The sequence below is a fragment of the Chiloscyllium punctatum genome, chromosome 15, assembly GCF_047496795.1.
Source record: "Chiloscyllium punctatum isolate Juve2018m chromosome 15, sChiPun1.3, whole genome shotgun sequence".
NCBI lineage: Eukaryota > Metazoa > Chordata > Chondrichthyes > Orectolobiformes > Hemiscylliidae > Chiloscyllium > Chiloscyllium punctatum.
In genome coordinates this window covers 85998253-86013381 of record NC_092753.1, presented here as the reverse complement: position 1 = coordinate 86013381, position 15129 = coordinate 85998253, and the positions used below count along the sequence as shown (strand labels likewise).

Genomic DNA, 15129 nt, shown 5'->3' with positions numbered 1-15129 from the left:
TTGATTTTCTGTAGAGCTAAATTCAGTTTGTCTTTTCTATCAAAGCATTATTGCCGGCCTCTGTCATGGTTCTATTAAGACTACTGCATCCTCTGTTCAACTCTATCTGCCACATGCATGATCTGTTTTGTGTGCCATTTTTCAATTCTTACAATGATTTCTTTTAGACATCAATTTTTTTCTTGTGACCTGCTTTCAGTATGAAAATCGTGCAACACTTTAAGTTTATTGCACATAGCCAATGACACCCACATGTTAAGAGGTTGACAAAACTATTCCACTGTTTGCCCACCGTTAAGTACATTTTCTGATTCTTTTCATGTTAGAACAAATGGGTATTTCTACTTCGGTGTGTCATCACCGTTTTAAAGTTGTTTCTTCAGAAACGTACAATCTTCAGTGTAGTTTCAGGCTACTGGAAAAAGTGAAAAATCACTGTGTCTTTGGATTGCTGCCCTTTGTATTAAACCACACTTGTGTGACTCATCAACGGAAATAGTTACTGATGAGTAGATGTTGCTGTGTGGCTCAGCTGATGAATGAGCACTTTGTCACAGTACAGCTGCATGTTTGATGAAACAATATCGATTTTTCTGGGTGTTCCGTGTCACCCACATCCAAGGTTTTTCAATGTTTGGAAAGCTTAAAAGTGCAGTATTCAATCTGACCTAGTTCATTTTGATTTCCTGGTAATCGTTCAGTTATGTTTTGTTTAAGAAATACACACCTCTCGTTTTAAAAGCTATTTGTTTCTGTTGCTGTTGGTTAAGTTATCAGTTAGTTGAGTTTTGTATTATAAAACTAAGTGGTCTACATATATTTATAGTCATTTTACAAGGCATTATCTTTTGTTTTAATCCATGAATTAATCCAGGGATAGACCATGAGCATTCCTCTTCTACTGTGTTGCTTAATTATCATGTTTATAGACTGGATGAAAGCTTCTAGATTACAGGAAGTATTTCAAGAATTTATTTCTCTTGCTTCAGCTAACATCTTGCCTTGAGTAAAAAAGCAAAATTTGCCATTCACTCATTTCATTGTGGAATTTTGCAGTTGCCCTCGAAATGAAGGATCTATGTTTGTAAGGCACTTATTACTTCCCCAAAAGCAAATATTCCAATGCATTTTGCAAGGAGTAAATTACTTTTGAATTGGCAATAGAACTCATTGCAAGTATTTTTGGGATGTTTACACAAGATTGATGTAGCTTATATACCTTTGACAAAGTCTGACATGGGAGACTGTTAAAGAAGATAAAAGCACATGGGATTCAGAATAACTTGGCAAATTGTGTCCAAAATTAACTTGGTAGCAAGAGACAGAGGGTGGTGATAGAAGACTGTGTGACTGGAAGCCAGTGCCCACTGGATATGGATGAGGAACAAAAACAGAAGTTGCTAGAAAAGCTCAGCAGGTCTAGCAGCATCTGTGAAGAGAGGTCTGTTTAAAATTTGGATCTGGTGACCCTTCCTCAGAACTAATGTAGATGAGGGTCTGGAGAGGATGAGAAGTAAATTTTGCAGATGACATGAAGATTGGCTGGATGGTTGACTATGAAGAAAAAAATCTTAGGTTGCAAAAGGATACGAATGGATTCGTCAGATGGACAGATCAGTGGCCAGTGTAATTTTTAATCTTGATAAGTGTGAAGTGATGCACCTTGGGAGAAGTGATAAGGCAGAGGAGTACTAATGACTGACAGGACACTAGGAAACTCATTTGAACAAAAGGATCTTTGGGTGTTTGTTAACTGGAGCCTGGAATGGCAGGACAAGCATAATTAAAGCATACAGGGCATTTGCCTTTATCTTTCAAGGCATAGATTATAAGAACAGGGCAGTTATCGTTGGAACTGTATAGGATGTTGGTTCGACCACAGTTGAAGAACTACATGCAGTTCCTGTCACTGTACTATAGGAAGGATGTAATTGCCCTGGGTAGCATGCAGACAAGATTCATCAGGCTGTTGCCTGAGATGGAGCACTTCAGTTATGAAGAGATCGGATAAGCTCATCTTGTTTTCTTTGAAGCAGTGAAGGTTTGGCGGGGGGACTTAACTATACATGCATAAGGCTGAGGGACGTGGACAGAGTGAATAGAAAGCAGCTGTTCCCCTTAGCCAAGGGGTAAATAACAAGGGGATATAACGTTAAGGGAAAGGTCAGGAGGTTTGAGAGGATTTGAAGAACTTTTATTTTCACCCCAGGGTTTGGGAATCTGGAATGCACTGCTTGTGATGGTTGTAAAGGCACGAAACCTCAGCCTTCAAAATGTAACTGGATGAGGACTTGAAATGTCATAACATTCAAGACTATGGGACCATGTGCTGGATTGTGGGCTTAGTGTGGATTGGATGACGGATATTCAATGGGCTGTATGATTCAATGTCCAATGATTTGGTCACATGCCCTAATGTCATCTTTTCTAGTGGAGTATCATTTCTTTTAATCTAGTTATGTTCCTGTGAAGTGCCTCGATGAAAGCTGTAAAGGTCCCTTGTATTGCAAGTATGTGTGTGGTGAATATTTAAAATGCTAAAAGCAAGATGACTGCTTTTTTCCCCCCATGATTTGTATATTTTAACCAAGGATAATGTCATCTTTCTGGATGCTTTTTCTTTTTTTTTAAAGAAGATCTATTCCCATGTTTTTCATTAGCCATTCAAATTTGTAATGACTGCAATGATTTATATTTCACAATTGTTGCATTAAAGTGGGCAGCACGGTGGCTCAGTGGTTAGTACTGCTGCCTCACAGCACCAGGGTCCCAGGTTCAATTCCAGCCTCAGGCAACTGTCTGTGTGGAGTTTGCACATTCTCCCTGTGTCTGCGTGGGTTTCCTCCGGGTGCTCCGGTTTCCTCCCACAGTCCAAAGATGTGCAGGTCAAGTGAATTGGCCGTGCTAAATTCCCCTAGTGTTAGGTGCATTAGTCAGAGGGAAGTGGGACTGGGTGGGTTATTCTTCGGAAGGTCAGTGTGGACTTGTGTCGAAAGGCCTGTTTCCACACTGTAGGGAATGTAATCTCAATTTTATTATTAATTTAATGCCTTCAGTTAACCCTTAACTCAAAGGCCTTGGCCCCTTCAAAAACCCAGGCTTGGATTTAATATTTTATATTCGGACAGGCGATCCGTTTTCTGAACACTAACTGTGGATTGTACTGCCTACCTTTTTGCACTTGAAATTTGATAAAAGCAGAGGCTGAAGCAAAGAGATGAGTTAGTAGGAAAGAGGCAGTGGTGGTGGAGGAGGAGGAGAAGAGAATCAGCAACGAAGGGCTCAGAAATGTAAGAGTGACTATATTCTCCAGTTGGATTGTCTTTGGCAAATTTATTTTTGTTCTAATTGAACATTTGTGCTATGATTTCTAATGTGGCTGGTGCACATATTCTTGATATTAGACATTAGACAATAGACAATAGGTACAGGAATAGGCCATTCTGCCCTTCGAGCCTGCACCACCATTCAATATGATCATGGCTGATCATCCTTAATCAGTATCCTGTTCCTGCCTTATCTCCATAACCCTTGATTCCACAATCCTTGAGAGCTCTATCCAACTCTTTCTTAAATTAATCCAGAGACTGGGCCTCCACTACCCTCTAGGGCAGAGCATTCCACACAGCCACCACTCTCTGGATGATGAAGTTTCTCCTCATCTCTGTCCTAAATGGTCTACCCCGTATTTTTAAGCTATGTCCTCTGGTTCGGCACTCACCCATCAGCGGAAACATGTTTCCTGCCTCCAGAGTGTCCAATCCTTTAATAATCTTATATGTCTCAGTCAGATCCTCCCCCTCAGTCTTCTAAACTCAAGGGTATACAAGCCCAGTCGCTCCAGTCTTTCAGTGTAAGGTAATCCTGCCATTCCAGGAATTGACCTCGTGAACCTACGCTGCACTCCCTCAATAGCCAGAATGTCTTTCCTCAAATTTGGAGACCAGAACTGCACACAGTACTCCCAGATGTGGTCTCACCAGGGCCCTGTACAGCTGCAGAAGAACCTCTTCGCTTCTATACTCAATCCCTCTTGTTATGAAGGCCAGCATGCTATTGGAGCTGAAAATGTGTTGCTGGAAAAGCACAGCAGGTCAGGCAGCATCCAAGGAACAGGAGAATCGACGTTTCGGGCATGAGCCTGAAGAAGGGCTCATGTCCGAAACGTCGATTCTCCTGTTCCTTGGATGCTGCCTGACCTGCTGTGCTTTTCCAGCAACACATTTTCAGCTCTAATCTCTAGCATCTGCAGTCCTCACTTTCTCCTCCAGCATGCTATTAGCCTTCTTCACTACCTGCTGTACCTGCATACTTATCTTCATTGACTCGTGTACAAGAACACCCAGATCTCTCTGTACTGCCCCTTTACCTAAATTGATTCCATTTAGGTAGTAATCTGCCTTCCTGTTCTTGCCAGCAAAGTGGATAACCATACATTTATCCACATTAAACTGCATCTGCCATGCATCTGACCACACACCTAACTTGTCCAGGTCACCCTGTAATCTCCTAACATCCTCATCACATTTCACCCTGCTACCCAGCTTTGTATCATCAGCAAATTTGCTAATTTTATTGCTGATACCATCTTCTATATCATTTACATATATTGTAAAAAGCTGCGGTCCCAGTACTGATCCCTGCGGTACCCCACTGGTTACTGCCTGCCATTCTGAAATGGTGCCATTTATCACTACTCTTTGTTTCCTATCAGCCAACCAACTTTCAATCCAAGTTAGTACTTTGCCCCCAATACCATGCGCCCTAATTTTGCTCACTAACCTCCTATGTGGGACTTTATTAAAAGCTTTCTGAAAGTCCAGGTACACTACATCTACTGGATCTCCCTCGTCCATCTTCAGAGTTACATCCTCAAAAAATTCCAGAAGATTAGTCAAGCATGATTTCCCCTTCATAAATCCATGCTGACTCTGACCTATCCTATTACTATTATCCAGATGTGTCGTAATTTCATCCTTTATTATAGACTCCAGCATCTTTCCCACCACTGAGGTCAGACTAACTGGTCTATAATTTCCTGCTTTCTCTCTCCACCTTTCTTAAAAAGTGGTACAACATTAGCCACCCTCCAAACCGCAGGAACTGATCCCGAATCTATCGAACTCTGGAAAATAATCACCAACGCATCCACAATTTCTCGAGCCACCTCCTTCAGTACCCTGGGATGTAGACCATCAGGCCCCGGGAACGTATCAACCTTCAAACCTAACAGTCTCTCCAACACCAATTCCTGGCAAATATAAATTCCCTTTAGTTCAGGTCCTTCAGCCACTGTTACCTCAGGGAGATTGCTTGTGTCTTCCCCAGTGAACACAGATCTGAAGTACCAATTCAATTCTTCTGCCATTTCTTTGTTCCCTGTAATGTATTCCCCTGTTTCTGTCTTCAAGGGCCCAATTTTAGTCTTAACACTTTTTTGCCTTTCACATACCTAAAAAAAACTTTTACTCTCCTCCTTTATATTATTGGCCAGTTTACCTTCATACCTCATTTTTTCTCTGCGTATTTCCTCCTTAGTAATCCTCTGTTGTTCTTTCAAAGCTTCCCAGTCCTCCGTTTTCCCACTTATCTTTGCTATGTTATACTTTTTCTCTTTTGACTTTATATGTTTCTTAACTTCCCTCGTCAGCCACGGCCACCCATGCCTCCTCCTAAGATCCTTCTTCCTTTTTGGAATGAACTGATCCTGCAACTTCTGCATTATACACAGAAATATCCACCAGTGTTCCTCCACTGTCATCCCTGTTAAGGTATTGCACCCTTGAACTTTGGCCAGCTCCTCCCTCATAGCTCCGTAGTTCCCTTTATTCAACAGAAATATTGTCACTTCCGATTGTACCCTCTCCCTCTCAAATTGCAGATTGAAGCTTATTGTATTATGGTCACTACTTCCCAATGGCTCCTTCACTTCGAGGTCCCTGATCAATTCTGGTTCGTTGCACAATACCAGATCCAGGATTGCCTTCTCCCTGGTCGGCTCCAGCACCAGCTGTTCTAAGAATCCATCTCGGAGGCACTCCACAAAGTCTCTTTCTTGAGGTCCAATGCCATCCTGATTCTCCCAGTCTACCTGCATGTTGAAATCCCCCATAACAACTGTAGTAACATCTTTGCAGCAGGCCAATTTCACCTCCTGCTTTAACTTACATCCGACATCCAGACTACTATCTGGGGGCCTGTAGATAACTCCCAAGAGAGTCTTTTTACCCTTAGTATTTCTCAGTTCTATCCACACTGACACTACATCCCCTGATTTCTAGGTCCCCCGTGCAAGGGACTGAATATCATCCTTTACCAACATGGCCACTCCACCCCCTCTGCCCGTCAGTCTGTCCTTACAATAGCACGTGTAGCCTTGAATATTCATTTCCCAAGCCCTGTCCACTTGAAGTCACGTCTCAGTTATCCCCGCAATATCGTAATTGCCAATTTCCAAAAGAGCCTCCAGCTCATCCATATTAACTAATCTTTGTTTAAAGGAAGAATTGTATTTCTGTCACAATTTTCAAAATCTACGAGAGAGCATTAAACTAACAATTTTTATTTTTGTAGAAATCATGGCAGTCAATTTGCAGACAGCAATGTTACAAATGACCAGATAATCTGTTTTAGGTCTTGGTTGTGGAATAACTAAACAGCAGTAAATGTAACAAATTTTGACTTGTGTTCTCTAACCATCTAAGCGAATCACTTGGGGCCTTGATTTAATACCTCAGCCAAAAAACAATAAAGTATTTCCCCAGTATTGCATTGAGATGTCAGCCGAGATTAGGTGTTTGTCTCCAAGCTGTGGGTCATGACTCCACAACTGTCAGATTGGTGGTCAAATCAAGGTTGACATCTTAGTCTTGGAAAACACGGGACACTCTTCATGAGAGCATAGAACATAGAACCTTACAGCGCAGTACAGGCCCTTCGGCCCTCGATGTTGCGCCGCCCTGTCATACTAATCTGAAGCTCATTCTGGATTAGTGGTGCTGGTGAAGGGCTTTTGCCCGGAACGTTGGTTTCGCTGCTCTTTGGATGCTACCTGAACTGCTGTGCTCTTCCAGCACCACTAATCCAGAATCTGGTTTCCAGCATCTGCAGTCATTGTTTTTACCTCTAATCTGAAGCTCATCCCAACTACACTATCCACATATGTCCATATGCCTGTCCAATGATGTCTTAAATGCACTTAAGCTTGGCGAATCTACTACCATTGCAGGCAAAGCATTCCATACCCTTCTTACTGAGTAAAGAAACTACCTCTGACATCTGTCTTATGCCTATCTCCCCTCACTTTAAAGTTGTGTCCCCTCATTTGTTGTTCCCATACTTGGAAAAAGGCTCTCCCTGTCCACCCTATCTAACCCTCTGACCCTCTGATTATCTTGTATGTCTCTATTAAGTCACCTATCAACCTTCTTCTCTCTAACGAGAACAGCTTCAAGGCCCTCAGCATTTCCTTGTAAGACATTCCTTCCATACCAGGCAACATCCTAGTAAATCTCCTCTGCCCCCTTTCCAAAGCTTCCACATCCTTTTTATAATGCGGTGACCAGAACTGTACCCAATACTCCAAGTGTGGCCATACCAGAGCTTTGTACAGCTGCAGCATAACATCCTGGTTCTGGAACTAGATCCCTCCTTTATTAAAGGCCAAAACACTGTATGCCTTCTTAACGACCCTGTCAATCTGGGTGGCAACTTTCAGGGATCTGTGTACATGGACAGCGAGATCTCTCTGCTCATCTGCACTCCCATGAATCTTACCATTAGCCCAGTACTTTGCATTCCGGTTACTCTGTCCAAAGTCACAAATCCTCACACTTGTCCACATTAAACTCCATTTGCCACCTCTCAGCCCAGCTCTGCATCCTATCTATGTCTCTCTGCAACCTACTACATCCTTCATCACTATCCACAACTCCATTGACCTTAGTGTCGTCTGCAAATTTACTAACCCACCCTTCTAAGCCCTCATCCATGTCATTTATGAAAATGATGAACAGTAGTGAACCCAACACCGATCCTTGCGGTACGCCGCTTGTACACCAAGATGAACATGTTCCATCATCTACAACCCTCTTGTTTTCTTTCAGCAAGCCAATTACTGATCCAAACTGCTATGTCTCCCACAATCCTATTCCTCCGCATTTTGTATAATAGCCTACTGTGGGGAACCTTCTCGAACACCTTGCTGAAATCCATACACACCACATCAACCTGTTTGGTCACTTTGTCACAAAAGTCAATAAGATTCATTAGGCACGACCTACCCTTCACAAAACCATGCAGACTGTCCCTGATCAGATTATTCTTTTCTAGATGGTTATAAATCCTATCTCTTATAACCTTTTCCAACACTTTACCAACAACTGAAGTGAGACTCACTGTTCTGTAATTACCAGGGTTGTCTCTACTACTCTTTTTGAACAAGGGAACCGCATTTGCTATCCTCCAGTCCTCAGGCGCTATTCCTGTAGACAATGATGATTTGAAGATCAATGCCAAAGTTTCGGCAATTGCTTCCCAGAGGATCCTAGGATAGATCCCATCCAGCCCAGGGGACTTGTCTATTTTCACACTCTGCAGTATTTCTAATACCCCTTCCTTGTGAACCTCAATCTCTTCTAGTCTGGATGCAAGTATCTCTGTATCTTCCTCGCCAACATTTTCATTTTCTGTAGTGAACACTGTCGAAAAATATTTATTTAGTGCTTCCCCTATCTCCTCTGACTCCACACACAACTTCCCACTATTATCCTTGATTGGCCCTAATTTCATTCTCTTCATTCTTTTATTCCTGACATACCTATGGAAAGCCTTAGGGTTTACCCTGATCCTATCCGCCAACAACTTCTCATGTCTCCTCCTGGCTCTTCTGAGCTCTCTTTTTTTAGGTCTTTCCTGACTTCCTTGCAACCCTCAGGTGCCCTAACTGAGTTTTCACATTTTGTCCTAACATAAGCCGCCGCCTTCTTGACCAGGGATTCCACTTCCTTAGTAAACCACGGCTCACGCGTTCTATATCTTCCTCCCTGCCTGACAGGTACATACTTACCTATGTACCTTAGCAGAAAGATTGTGGAAGTCGGGCATTTTGGAGAGAGTAAAATTATTTTGATTGTTGCTGACTTAGCATGAATTTAGACTTAATGCCCAAAATTCAAAAGAAATTGTCACATAAATGTACTTATAATTGTGTATTTTGAAGAAAATGATGAATGAAGTTCGGAATGGAAATTGTATGATTTTTTTTTAAAAACCAAAAGCTAAAGAATAGTGGGAGAGTGTATCAAAGCCACTTTATTGGTTTACTGGAATATGGAATTGACACTTGTCCAGGCTCCGTGATCTTTGGTTATATATTACAAGCTTGATCTTTTTTATTTCAAAGGAGACCGTGCTAAACAAGGAAATTTATAAGCTAGTTAGTAATTCTGCAGTTGGCAAACTACTAGAGGCTATGTTTCAAAATGAAATTACTAAGCCTACGGAAATAAGATGAGTCAATTGGGGATGCTTAGCCTGGATTTTTAAGAATCAAGTTGTTTGTCTAATCTCAGAGTTCTTTTGAAGAAATAGAAAAGAAATGTGGAAGTGGTTTACATGGATTAGATTGAATTGAAAAAAATTGGAAAAAGTTTAAGATAATAGTATTTGAAATTTAAGGTAACTTATTACATAAATGGAGGGATATATAAAGAGGAGAAAGCAGGTGACAAAGGTAAAATTAAATCTGTTGAACAGAGTGGAATTTGAATTCAATAGAAGTCTGATATTAAGACCCTATTGTCAGAATTAAAACCTACTGGTTCACCAATGTCCTTGAGGGAAGAGAACTGCTGCTCTGGTCTACATGTAACTTCAGACCCAATGCTGTTGGCTCTTAACTGCCCACCTGGGCAATTAGGAATAATCTATATCAACTTCAGTAAGGCGTTCGACAAGGTTCCTCATGGGAGACTGGTTAGCAAGGTGAGATCTCGTGGAATACAGGAAGAACTAGCCATTCAGATACAGAACTGGCTCAAAGGTAGAAGTCAGAGGGTGGTGGTGGAGGGTTGCTTTTCAGACTGGAGGCCTGTGACCGGTGGTGTGTCACAAGGATCGATGCTGGGTCCACTACTTTTTTGTCACTTTTTATATAAATGTTTTGGATGTGAACATAGGAGGTATAGTTATTAAGTTTGCAGATGACACTAAAATTGGAGATGTAGTGGACAGCAAAGAGGGTTACCTCAGATTATAAAAGGTTCTTGAGCCGATGGGCCAATGGGCTGAGGAGTAGTAGATGGAGTTTAATTTAGATAAATGTGAGGTGCTGCATTTTGGGAAAGCAAATCTTAGCAGGACTTATACACTTAATGGTAAGGACCTAGGGAATGTTGCTGAACAAAGAGACCTTGGTGTGCAGGTTCATAGCTCCTTGAAAGTGGAGCTGCAGGTAGATAGGATAGTGAAGAAGGCATTTGGTATGCTTTCCTTTATTGGTCAGAGCATTGAGTAGAGGAGTTGGGAGGTCATGTTGCGGCTGTACAGGACATTAGTTCGGCCACTTTTGGAATATTGTGTGCAATTCTAGTCTCCTTCTGGCAGAAAGATGTTGTGATACTTGAAAGGATTCAGAAAAGTTTTACAAGGACGTTGCAGGATTTGAGCTACAGGGAGAGCTGTATAGGCTGGGGCTGTTTTCCCTGGAGTGTCGGAGGCTGAGGGATGACCTTACAGAGGCTTATAAAATCATGAGGGACATAGAGGATAAACAGACAAGGTATTTTCCCTATGGTGGGGGAGTCCAGAACTAGACGGCATAGGTTTAGGGTGAGAGGGGAAAGAGAGGGGAAAAATTTGAGATGTCAAATTCTGGTATTCACTGAATAATTAAGAGGGGGCATGAGTAAGCTCGCCGGAAGGATACGTAGGAAATGCTATTGTTTACAGAAATCCCATCTGCCGTAGCTTTGGCTAATTACTTGGGTATCTAATTCCATCTGCAGCGCTTAACCCATCATTTGTTGTATCATTGGAAAACTATGATATGGCTCCCTATTGTGTGATCCACGTTATTAATAAATATAGTAATTGATTGATGCCCCAGCTTTGTGAAACATCCGTTGTGACTTCCTTATAATGTAAGCATTTCACTAGCAATAAAGCCAAGAAATTAACATCTAGATGAGCAATCTAATCCTCTATTTTGTATCTAGAAGTATGGAACAACAAACCAAAAGATAAGACCATAAGACTCCGGAGCAGAAATTAGGCCACTTGAGCCCATGAGTCTGCTCTGCCATTCAATCATGAATGAAGGTCTTCCCTTTCCTCACAGGCTGCACCCTGTCTGTCCTGCCAATGGGATCATCTTCCCAACGTCCCACTCTGTCCAGGCTGTTCATATTCTGAAAGTCATGTTATTAACTTATGCATTGAACTTCATTGATTCACTGAAGATTAAGAGATGGATTTTTTTTTAACCAGGATCTGAGAAGATTAAGGGGCTAGAATATTTTAAATTATGGCAATTAGAAAACTGATTAATGCTTTGACTATTAAAGCAGTAACATCAAAGCACAGATAGGAAGATGGGAATTCAAAGAGGAATACAAAGTAATTATTAAAATAATAGTGAATTGTGTAGCTTACTGGCATGACCTTAATTAAATATCTGAAATTATTTCAACAGAAATTGATAATTATATAAAGAAGTAATTTTTAGAAAGGTAAAAGATTTAGAATAAATATTTTGCATGGAATAAAACATTGTTGAGTTGATAAATCATAGTTAAATTTTTCAACACTAAATAAACTGAAGTCAACTGTGTGCATGTGCTTTGTTTCCTCTTTCATGTTGTTGCTAGAACTCCCTTCAAACCTGTCACTCTTATCTACAATGATTTATTAATCTGTTACTCCTAAACTAACTCTGGCAGTCATCCTGGCTTGATCTCCCAACTTCATTCACATTTTGCTTCTGTATAACTGAAATCTGAAGTCCAAAATAAATCAAAACAAAATTTAAATACTATTTCTTAGTATTGTGTACCCATTTTATATATATTTTATCACTGGCAAAGAAACTGCTTGATAGGCGCCCAACCAGCACTTTTAAACTTGCACCTTCCCCAGCACCACTACTATGGCAGCATTGTCTATCATCTCTCTCTAAGATGCATGGCAACCATTTGCCAAGGTTCCTTCAACAGCTCTTTTCAAACCTCCAACTCTGTTCATGCAGAGTTCTGGATGTGCTTTGGGTCCTGGGTTCAAAGCTTGTCATGGTGGAATTTTGAATTCAGTTAAAACCTGGAATTGAGCATCTCTAATGTTGGCCATGAATCCATTGTCAGTTGATGGGAAAACAAATCTGGTTCACTAATGTCCTTTTCGGGAAGAAAACTGACAGTCTTACTTGGTTTGGCCTACATGTGACTCTAGACTCTCAGCAGTGTGGTTGACATGAGGGATGAGCAATAAATTCTGGCCTAGCCATCCGCATCCTGTGAATAAAAAGAAACCAATTCATATACCATCTAAAGAGGGATGAGAGGGCAGTGAGCATATGAAAACGACCTGCAAGTTCTCCTCTTAGCCACACACCGTCCTTACTTGAATCTATGAATCTCTCGTACATAAATGTACGAATTAGGAATAGACTATTCTGTCTCAAGCCTGTTTCATCATTCAATAAGATAATGCCAATCTATTTATGTTTCAAATTCTACATTCCCATCTGCCCCTGATAATCCTTGATTCCTTTACTCATTAAGAATCTGCTTAAAAATATTTAATAACCTCATCTCTAGTGTTTTCTGCAGCAGAAAAGGAAATTCTCCTCATCTCTTCCCTAAAAGGCAACTCCTAATTTTATAGCAGATTCCCCCTAGTTCTGGACTGACCTACAAAAGGATACAACCCTTCCACATCCCGTTCAGGACCTCGTACCTTTCGATCAAGTCACCCCTCTCTTCTAAACTGCAGTGGAAACTAAATCAGTTGTCCAACATTCCTGATAAGGGGCTTATGCCCTAAACATCGATTCTTCTCCTCCTCGGATGCTGCCTGGCCTGCTGTGCTTTTCTAGTGCCATACTTTGACAGTTGTCAAACCTATCCTCTTGGGACACCCCAACCATTCCAGCTGCTCATCTCGTAAGCTGCTTTAACCCACCTCAAGTATTCATCCTTCCTAAAATAAGGAAACAAAAATTGCAGAGTGTTCAAGATATGGTCTCACATCACAGTATAACTAACCCTAACCCTGTATCATTGATGATAAAAACAAGGACTGTAGATGCTGGAAACCAGAGTCTAGATTAGAGTGGTGCTGGAAAAGCACAGCAGGTCAGGCCGCATCCGAGGAGCAGGAAAATCGACGTTTCGGGCAAAAGCCCTTCATCAGGAACAGAGAGGTTTTGCCTGAAATGTCGATTTTTTTTTTTTCCTGCTCCTCGGATGCTGCCTGACCTGTGCTTTTCCAGTTCCACTCTAATCTAGACCCTGTATCACTGAAGCCTAATTTACTTTAATGTGCAATCCTTGTATTGAATAATAACATTTCATTTGCTGCCTTAATTACCTGCCTCCAATCTAACTTTGTGACTAGTGCACAAGAATACTTAGATTAGATTAGATTAGATTAGATTACATTTACATTACAGTGTGGAAACAAGCCCACACCGAGCCTCCGAAGCGCAACCCACCCATACCCCTACATTTACCCCTTACCTAACACTAGGGGCAATTTAGCATGGGCAATTCACCTAACCTGCACATCTTTGGACTGTGGAAGGAAACCGGAGCACCCGGAGGAAACCCACGCAGACACTGGGAGAACGTGCAAACTCCACACAGTCAGTCGCCTGAGGCGGGAATTGAACCCGGGTCTCCAGCGCTGTGAGGCAGCAGTGCTAACCACTGTGCCACCGTGCCGTCCTTATATCTCCCACATCTTTGAATTCTGCAATCGTTCTCCATTTAAGGAATACTGTGCTTTTTTTATTCTTTCTGTCAAAGGGAATACTGCACATTATAGAATCCATACAATGCAGATAGAGGCCATTCAGCCTAGCGAGATAGCACCGACCCTGCAACCCCACATTAACCTTTGCTAATCCACTGAACTTTCTTATTTTCAGACTGTGGGCAGAACCCACACAGACATGGGGAAACATGCAAACTCCACACACAGTGTCCCTGGTCCCTGGTGCTTTGAGACAGCAGTGCGAGCATGCCACCATGCTGCCCATTTTCCCATGTTATATTCTATCTGCCAGATGTTTGCCCACATGATCAATTTATCTACATCTGTCTGTAACCTCCTTATGTCTTCTTTGCACAATACCTTCTTATCTATCTTAATGTTATTTTTATTCATTTGCTCATCTCAGTCATTGATGTAATTCTGAAACGTTGAGGCCTTCTGCAGTACTTCACTCACCCCAATCAAAGATCCATTTATACATCCTCTGCTGCCAGGAGCCAATCCTCTCTCCATGAAATTGTTCATTTCTTTACTTTGAACTTTTATATTCTGCATTAACTTTTAGCCTGGCACCGTAGCTAACCATATTGTCATCCTTTCACTGTGTTGCTGGGTAAACTTGCTGAAACTCCCTTTCTAACAGCACAGCTACAAAAACTTCAGTTTTTGCTGGGTGAGGCCCAGCAGTGGAGACAGGGACTCCTGATTGCAGTAGGCCCAGGGCAGAGACTCTTGGCATTGGTAAGGCAACGGCAGCGTGGTATGCCAGAAGTGTGGACTCCTGGCATTGTCAAAATAGCAGTGGAGTCGGGGACACCTGGTTGCAGGGCAAATGTGGGCACAACATGGAACCTGACGTCAGTGTGGCGGGCCCAGCGGCACAGAGATGGTGCCGAAAGAATGACAACTTCTTAGATTCCCTACAGTATTGCAACAGGCCCTTTGGCCCAACAATTCCACACCAACCCTCCAAAGAGTAAGTTACCCAGACTCATTCTTGTACCTTATATTTAAACCTGACTAATGCACCAAACACTATATGGGCAATTTAGCGTGACCAATTCACCTGACCAGCACATCTTCGGACTGTCGGAGAAAACCGGAGGACACCCACGCAGACACGAGGAGAATGGATTCTTA

The 15129-nt window shown here is 41.8% G+C and overlaps 1 protein-coding gene across 1 annotated transcript in view; it reads left to right on the top strand.

Annotated features, from left to right (window-relative positions):
• zbtb21 (zinc finger and BTB domain containing 21) overlaps positions 1-15129 on the top strand; it is a 69982-nt gene that overhangs the window by 37568 nt on the left and 17285 nt on the right. The gene's annotated exons all lie outside the window — the stretch shown is intronic.